Source organism: Bubalus bubalis, chromosome 1 (genome assembly GCF_019923935.1).
Source record: "Bubalus bubalis isolate 160015118507 breed Murrah chromosome 1, NDDB_SH_1, whole genome shotgun sequence".
NCBI lineage: Eukaryota > Metazoa > Chordata > Mammalia > Artiodactyla > Bovidae > Bubalus > Bubalus bubalis.
This window is the reverse complement of record NC_059157.1, coordinates 96,355,627-96,364,561: the sequence shown is the minus strand read 5'-3', so window position 1 is coordinate 96,364,561 and position 8,935 is coordinate 96,355,627. Positions and strand designations below refer to the sequence as shown.

General features: G+C 37.2%; 1 pseudogene; it reads right to left on the bottom strand.

Annotated features, from left to right (window-relative positions):
* Positions 1–7,802: 7,802 nt before the first annotated feature.
* LOC102389055 lies at positions 7,803–8,499 on the bottom strand (annotated as a pseudogene).
* Positions 8,500–8,935: the final 436 nt, after the last annotated feature.

Below are 8,935 nucleotides of genomic sequence, written 5' to 3'. Positions count from 1 at the left end.
CTCCACTGATCTCCAGTTTCATATTGGATGAACTCCCCAGATCGGTAGGTGCCCAATATGATATGGAGATCAGTGGAGAAATAACTTCACAAAGACTAATGCAGGCACACCACTATTTAGAAGCTGTGCTAAAACTGTACTCTAGAATATCTAGTTCCATAGTCAGTATAGTGACTATATTTCTATTCATCTTTAATCCACCACTCTCTGTCCAACCCAGGCTACTATCCATTTCCATTTCATTGTCTTCCATTTTGAATGCCTTCCAATCTCCCTTTCAACATATTTTACCTTTCAAGATCTATTTCAAATCCTACCTATCCTTTGAAGCTTTTTAGAAGTAATCATTGGCCCTAGTTTGAATTCTCTCTTCGTTGAATCTCTACCTGTGCTTCTTTTATTAGTTTAGAGATTTTAACATTTTGTGTAAGATAGTGCCAAACTATGTGTTCAGTATATTCTTATTTCTACAATTGATTTTCTATGTGATTTTAATTATGAGTCCACGTGACATGGTGCCTTCTGTGCTTCACTTTATTCAATCTGACAGTAAGCAGATATAAATAGAAACAATTTCTACAAAAGTAATCTTCATAGTGCTGAGATCTCATGAGACTTGAAAATATCAATTACAGCATTTGTTTTAAAATAATGGCTTTTATTCATTAGGATTTCTATAGCATTAATGAAATAATGTGTCTGATGTGTGTGTGATATTATCAGTTATTAGATTCCTAAGTGTAGTGATTTTTAACATTGATACTTTTTTCTCTTTCTCCCCCACATTCCCCCCATTCTCTCTCTCTCTTTCTTTCTGGAAGAAGAAATATCATATGCATCCATTTTTCTTTTTCTGCATTCAATTGATGGGAATATGAAGAACACAGTATTTTGTTCAAACATAGTTACAAGGATAAATTGATTTTTCTGAAAGTAATTTAGATCTAGGTATTAAGTATTTATAGTTACTAACATCACAAAAAGAAAGATGACTAGATGCTGTATCTTGATAGAATGTACAGCTATGGAATAATCTTGTCAAAAAATAAAATGTAGGAGAAATCTAATTTAGAAGACATCTTTAGATCCAAATGCTAATTTAATGATATAACTAATGAACATGTCAAGTGACACTACAGGAATGCAATCAGCACCTAGGTTCTTTTTTGCCACATTTAAATTGCAAGTGAGAAAAATAAAATTGAAGGTGATCCTTAGAGATTTAAGAAGATTTAAACAACATATTGGCCAATTGCAATGTGTGGTCTTTATTTTGATACTGATTCTAACAATTGTTAATAAAAATAACATATATGAGACAGTTGGAACTTTGAACATTTAGGCATATATTCAGTGATGTGAAGGAGCTGCTATACATGTTTAAGTAATAACTGGTTTATGTTTTTATTTTTTAAGAGACATTCTTTAGAGATACATACTAATATGTTTATTGTTGATGGTCTATGGATACACAGTGCCTCATTGTGCCATTGTGTTTTCTATGTTTGAATGTAATAAACAGTCTAGTACAATTAATAAGATAAAGATAGTTGCTTATTGGAGAAGCAACAAAGGCTTACTACCCTTTCTGCTGATTCTCTCATAGTCCATTTCTGCTTCTTTGTATTAGTCTGTAATACATATTGGTCTGTGTTAGTTCCTACCACAGTAATGAGGCCTCAGAAAATAGTCATAAGCACTAAATCACAAGCTCCTGCTTGATCAGACATACTATGGTAATATTAAGTGAAAATAGGGATTAGAACAGCCAAGAGATTTGGAATCTTACCTGGATTTTGTCAAAACGTTTTATTCCTAGATGGAATAGTGAAATTACTGTCAGAACGTTTTTGTAATGAGCAAAAATTCAAGATGAAGATACTAAATGATTTTAGGAAATAATATTATCAAGACTGATATATGTCTACTTTACCATAGAGATAAAACTGCTAAACAGACCAGGATATCCCTGATAATAGCCAAAACAGCCCATTTCTATTAAATAAGGCCAGGATTATATTGTGTAATTTTTTTTTTGCTTGTCTCACACTTCAGACTCAAGGAAGACCATTTTTGTTATTTAATTTTCATGTGTTTAGGTGCACAGGGCATAGCTTGTTTATCATTGTATCTCTCCACCAGCATAATTTTGTAACCTATAGTTGGTACTTGCTGCTGCTGCTGCTAAGTCGCTTCAGTCGTGTCCGACTCTGTGCGACCCCATAGACGGAAGCCCACCAGGCTCCCCTGTCCCTGGGATTCTCCAGGCAAGAACACTGAAGTGGGTTGCCATTTCCTTCTCCAATGCATGGAAGTGAAAAGTGAAAGTGAAGTCACTCAGTCGTGTCTGACTCTTAGCGACCCCATGGACTACAGCCTACCAGGCTCCTCCATCCATAGGATTTTCCAGGCAAGAGTACTGGAGTGGGGTGCCATTGAATATTCCGATAGTTGGTACTTAATAAACATTTATTAAATAATAGATAAATTCATGTGGCCTTTACTTTATATTGCATTCACTGCATTTTATTTTTTGCCACATTATTTTTTTAATTGACGGATATTTGCTTTACAGAATTTTGTGGTTTTCTGTTATACATCAACAAGAATCAGCCAGCTGTAGATACATTCATGCCCCCTCTTTCCTGAATCTCCCTTCCATCTCCCTCCGCACCCACACTTCTAGATTGTCACAGAGCCCCTGTTCGAGTTGCCTGAGACATACAGCAAATTCCCATTGGCTATCTATTTTGCATATGGTAATGTAAGTTTCCATGTCACTCTCTCCATACACCTCACCCTCTCCTCCCCTCTCCCCATGTGCCTGTTTCTCCATTGCTGCCCTGAAAATAAATTCATCAGTACCATCTTTCTAGATTCCATACATATGTGAGTCACTGTACAATATTTATCTTTCTCTTTCAGACTTACTTCACTCTGTATAACAGGCTTTAGGTATGTTCACCTCATTAGAACTGACTCAAATCCATTCCTTTTTATGGCTGAGTAGTATTCCATTGTATACATGTACCACAGTTTATCCATTCATCTGTCGATGGACATCTCAGTTGCTTCCATGTTCTCGCTGTTGTAAATAGTGCTGCAATGAATATTGGAGTATGTGTGTCCTTTTCGGTTTTGGTTTCCTCAGAGTATGCGACCAGTAGTGGGATTGCTGGGTCATATGGTGATTTATTTCTATTTTTTTAAGGAATCTCCATACAATCTTCCATAGTGGCTGTATGAATTTATATTCCCACCAGGAATGCAACAGGGTTCCCTTTTCTCCACACCCTCTCCAGAATTTATTGTTTGTAGACTTTTTGATGATGTCCATTCTGACTGGTATGAGGTGGTATCTCATTGTAGTTTTGATTTGTATTTCTCTAATAATGAGTGATGTTGAGCATCTTTTCATGTGTTTGTTAGCCATCTGTATGTCTTCTTTGGAGAAATGTCTGTTTAGGTCTTTTTCCTACTTTTTGATTGGGTTGTTTGTTTTTCTGATATTGAATTGCATGAGCTGGTTATATATTTTGGAAATTTATTCTTTGTCCATTGTTTCTTTTGCTATTATTTTCTCTCATTCTGAGGGTTTTCTTTTCACCTTGTTTGTAGTTTCCTTTGCTGTGCAAAAGCTTTGAAGTTTAATTAGGTCCCAACTTGTTTATTTTTGTTTTTATTTCCATTACTCTAGGAGGTGGGTCCTAGAAGATCTTGCTTTGATTTATGTCATCAAGTCATTGCATTTTAAATTAGCATAATTCTGAAGGATTCAGGAGTCTAAATACTGAGCTGTTAGTTAAATGCAATAGTTGGCTTCATCAGTTTTATACTAATAATCATGAGCCTCCGTGTCAAGCATGCATCTTCTAAGTCGATTGCATACTCCAAGGCTGTAGCCTATCAGGAGTATATAGCATCACACAGTGTGAAAAAAAGAGTGTAGGTTTAAATCCCAGCTCAAGAAAACCTTTACCACATGAACCTATTTGCTCTTTCCCAAAGGTGACAGCTTTTTGTTTTCCATGTATTTGCATATTCTATTCCCTCTTCCTTGAATGATCTTTTCGCTGTTTGCTTGGCTAACTCTTACTTTTTCTTGAAGATTCAACTGAAACCTGCCTCCTTCAGGAAGCCTTCTCTAAGCATCCCTGGCCTGGATGAGGTAATGCCTTTTTTCTGTACTAAGAGACACATCAGGCTTGCCAGCATAGGGCTTATAGCCCTGCAACATAATCATCTATATATTTCTTCTCTAGTCCTGATTACTTCTCATACTCCTACTCCATCTCATCTCAGAACTCACACACACACATCACTCATTCAATTATATATATATATATATATATATATATATATATGTATATATATATGGACTTTTTGATAGCTAAGTTGGTAAGGAATCCGCCTGCAATGCAGGAGACCCTGGCTTGATTCCTGGGTCAGAAAGATCCACTGGAGAAGGGATAGGCTACCCACTCCAGTATTCCTGGGCTTCTCTAGTTACTCAGCTGGTAAAGAATCTTCCTGCAATGCAGGAGACCTGGGTTCGATCCCTGGGTTGGGAAGATCCCCTGGAGAAGGGAAAGGCTACCCACTCCAGTATGGTGGTCTGGAGAATTCCATGGACTGTATAGTCCATAGGGTAGCAAAGAGTTGGACATGACTGATCTACTTTCAGTTCACTTCAAGAGTAAGGACTGTGCCTACTTTTTTGTATCTTCAGTGCCTAAAATAATGGATGGTACACAACTGATGCTCAATATATCTTCATAGTAGTTGACATGACTTAAAATTAAATAATTGTTTGAAGTTGTTGTTAAACTTTTGCTTCCCATTTAAGTGGAAAAATGTTATTTGTCCTGAGATAAAACAAACATATACCTCAAAGTGATATGACTTCTATTGGTAATGAAAGGAGAGTCACCTTTACAACCAGTTTGACATCACAATTACTTGGCATGATTTAGGAAGCATTAGAAGGACCTAGCCTTTCTACTCATAAATAACATTCTGGCTATGACACAATGCCTGAAATAACCATAATTATTCACTCCTATGGTTTTGGGTAATAAATAGTGCTGTTACAGTAAAAAGTTAACTTATAGAAGAAACTTGTTTGATAGTTTCCCAGGAAGCATGACATTTAAATAATGAACATGAGTCAGATAAATTTGAAAAGAGGAAATCAATTCCAAATACATAGAGAATGGTTCTATGGTAACCCAAGAGCATGCTGTTTCTGGATTATAATACATATTAACTATAAACTCACCAATTTCCCCTAGTACCAGTTCTGAATAGGACCTCTTAGTAATGCTAGTGACTGGAGATGGACAACAGGTCATTCTAGAATTTCCTAAAGTTCCATCAATCAAATACCACTTTCCTAATTTTGCCATATCTGGATGTCATCTTTGAAGCTGAAACTCCAATACTTTGGCCACCTGATGCAAAAAGCTGACTCATTTGAAAAGACCCTGATGCTGGGAAAGATTGAGAGCAGGAGACGAAGGGGACGACAGAGGATGAGATGGTTGGATGGCATCACCGACTCAATGGACATGAGTTTGGGTAGACTCCCAGAGTTGGTGATGGACAGGGAGGCCTGGTGTACTGTGGTTCACCAGGGGTTGCAAAGAGTCAGACATAACTGAGTGACTGAACTGAACTGGGTGTCATCTTTACTATTATCTAATATTTATATTGAAACTAATTCACCTTTAAAATTAAATGCCTATGATAATCTCAGTCTTAAAAATCACATCTGTGATATCTTGAGTTAAATGTACTACTTTTTTCCTAATACACATTAAGATAATAATATAACTACTGAAATAATTGAATTCACCTGGGTATCTTAAGTTGGGAAACAATTAATAAATTATCTTTTGAAATTAGGTTGACCAGCTTTCAATTACTGTATCTAAAATTTACTTGCTATATCTTCAGACAATTTATTTCAAACTCAGATTCAATTTATTTTTTAGTAAAACAGGGTCAATAATAATGCCTACATTTCAGAGTTCTGAGGTTAAAATGTAAAAATGACTGTAATGTATTTAGCACACTATATGTCTTGAGAATATAGCTGATGTTCAGTAAAGGCTAAAGCTTATTTCTAACAATCATCGATAGCGATGTCTCAAATATTATGCAGCCTTATTCTCACAGAATTCTAAATACTGTACTTTGACATTGCCCGATTTGTACTTGAGACCTGGAAGCAGTAGATGGTATTATCTCTATTTTATTAAGTCATATTTTACTGAAGCAGAAATAAGCTAACCTATGGATTCCCAATAGTTCATGATTAGACTGTTTCTCTGTTTAGTGTGTGTGTGTGTGTGTGTAATCAAGGTTGATTTGAATCATTATATAACCAAAGATTTAAGGAATAATTTGTTATAGATGGTTTAACTACCCAAAGTAGCAAAATAAATCATTGGAAATATTTCTATTTGGAAAAGTATTAAATTAAACAAACAGAAACAGGCTCACAGACATAGAGAATAAAACTTGTGGTTACCAAAGAGGAGAGGGAAGGTGGGAGGGACAAATTAGGGGTATGGGATTAACACACAAACTGCTATATATTAAATAGATAAGCAACAAGGATTTACATGTTAGCAGAGAGAATTATATCCATTACCTTCTAATAATCTATAATGGGATATAATCTGCAAAAATACTGAATCACTATGCTATATACCTGAAATGGAATACTTTGGCCACCTGATGTGAAGAACTGACTCAGTGGAAAAGACCCTGATGCTGGGAAAGATTGAGGCGGGAGGAGAATGGGATGACAGAAGATGAGAAGGCGTCACCGACTCAATGGACATGAGTTTGAGTAAACTCTGGGAGTTGGTGATGGACAGGAAGGCCTGACGTGCTGCAGTCCATGCGGTCGCAGGGACACACCTCAGCGATTGAACTGAGCTGACACAATATTGTATATCAACTATATTTTTTCAATAAAAAATTATGCAAAACCTGAACTTGATAAACACTACCAGATACATAAAAATATGAAATTTGAAAAAGAAAGAGATGGGGAGAAGGAGAGAGTAGAGAAAGTCTCTGTGTATGATTCTACTAACACATAAAGGTTTACTTAAGCAATACAGACACTTTTTTGGCACCAGCAAAGTGATACACTGACATACAGACTAACTTTAAGAAGCCTGGGATAGGAGAAGGAAATGAACCAATTTACTCTAGCAACTTAGAAAGTCAGTTTTTAAAATTTTAAATAATCAATTTTATTTGTATGAATTTGTGTCTAATATCATCACTATTATAGAAAAAAAGAGCATATTCAGAGCATAATCTCAAATTAGAATTGAACAAATGGGAGCTACTATTTTAAAGTTTAAAGCTGTAAGTCATAATATTTTAATAGTATCAGAACCTCTAAATTTTAAACTTTCATGGTTTGTTGAGTCTAGTCTATTGAGCCCAGTCTCAACAAGTAACATCCTAACATCTGTGGCCCAGTTCCCACACATCACAGCTTCATTTAGCATTTCAGTTTTGCAACATGTGGTTCATGCTTCTTTACACCTCTGCATAAAATGAGCTAGCCTGCCCTCTTAACTCTTTTTCCCTCTTGGTATTTTTGTCACTCAGTATATATTATTTGAAGCTGAAGATGGTAGTTTTCAAATATCTATCTGCAGAATATAGCATACATTGGCTATTTGAATAAATTGAAACCTGATTATTTATAATAATAATAATTATTAATAATAATGATTATCTATATTATATATATATATATATATATATATTTGGAGGGGTACCAAATTACTTTATTTGAAGGAATGGTACTAAAGAAAGAACTTAAGTAGATGTTTTGTTACAAATTATAGAAAAGGTGAAGGTAACTTAAATATGCATGCACTGCCTTGGTGACCAGGGAAGTCACCGCTGTGGCTGTGGGAAGCCAGCCTGAGGCTTAGCTCTCACTGTGTCCCAGGCTGTGCTTGTCAATGAGGTACTCTGCCATGCCAGATCCAGGGGCCCCCATCTTGCGCAGGTTGGTTATGTGGTCACCCAATTATTTCATGGTTTCCACCTGTTATTCAGGTAATGAGCCTCAATGAAATCACATAGATGGGGATCATTTTTTTCAGTGCCCAGTTTGTGCAGTTTGGGTAGTGATTGATTTACACTTCTTTCCAAGCACAGCACACATTCCATTGCATTCTGCCCATTCTCCCAGTCATCACGGTCTGGTTTCTTGACATTCTGAAGGAAGATTCGGCCGCCTTGCAGGTTCTGCAGCTTCATCATTTTCTCAGCATGTTCCCTCTCCTCATGAGATTGGTGAAGAAAGTATTTAAAGACACTCCATAGCGGTCAAAATAGTATGACATGGACAGGTAGACATAGGAGGCGTAGAGCTCCAGGTTGATCTGGCGGTTGATTGCGGCCTCCAAGTCCTGGTGGTAGTTCTGGCGCACCTGCGAGGAGGATGCGGTCGTCATGGCGGGCGGCTGAGAAGGGGCGGTGGTGGCGGCGGCGACGGCTGCGCGGAGCTGGAGCGGCAGCGGGGACCTTGGCCCAGTCGGAGGGCGCTGTCAGGTGGTGACGCGGGCTGGCTCGTGTATATATATACATATATATATACATATATACACATTGAAGTCGCTCTGCGACCCCATGGCCTGTAGCCTACCAGGCTCCTCCGTCCATGGAATTTTCCAGGCAAGAATACTGGAGTGGGTTGCCATTTCCTTCTGCAGGAGATCTTCCTGACCCAGGGATCAACCTGGGTCTCCCGCATTGTAGGCAGATGCTTTACCGTCTGAGCCACCAGGGAAGTCCATATATTGCAGCCATGAAATTAAAAGACACTTATTCCTTGGAAGGAAAGTTATGACCAACCTAGATAGCATATTCAAAAGCAGAGACATTACTTTGCCAA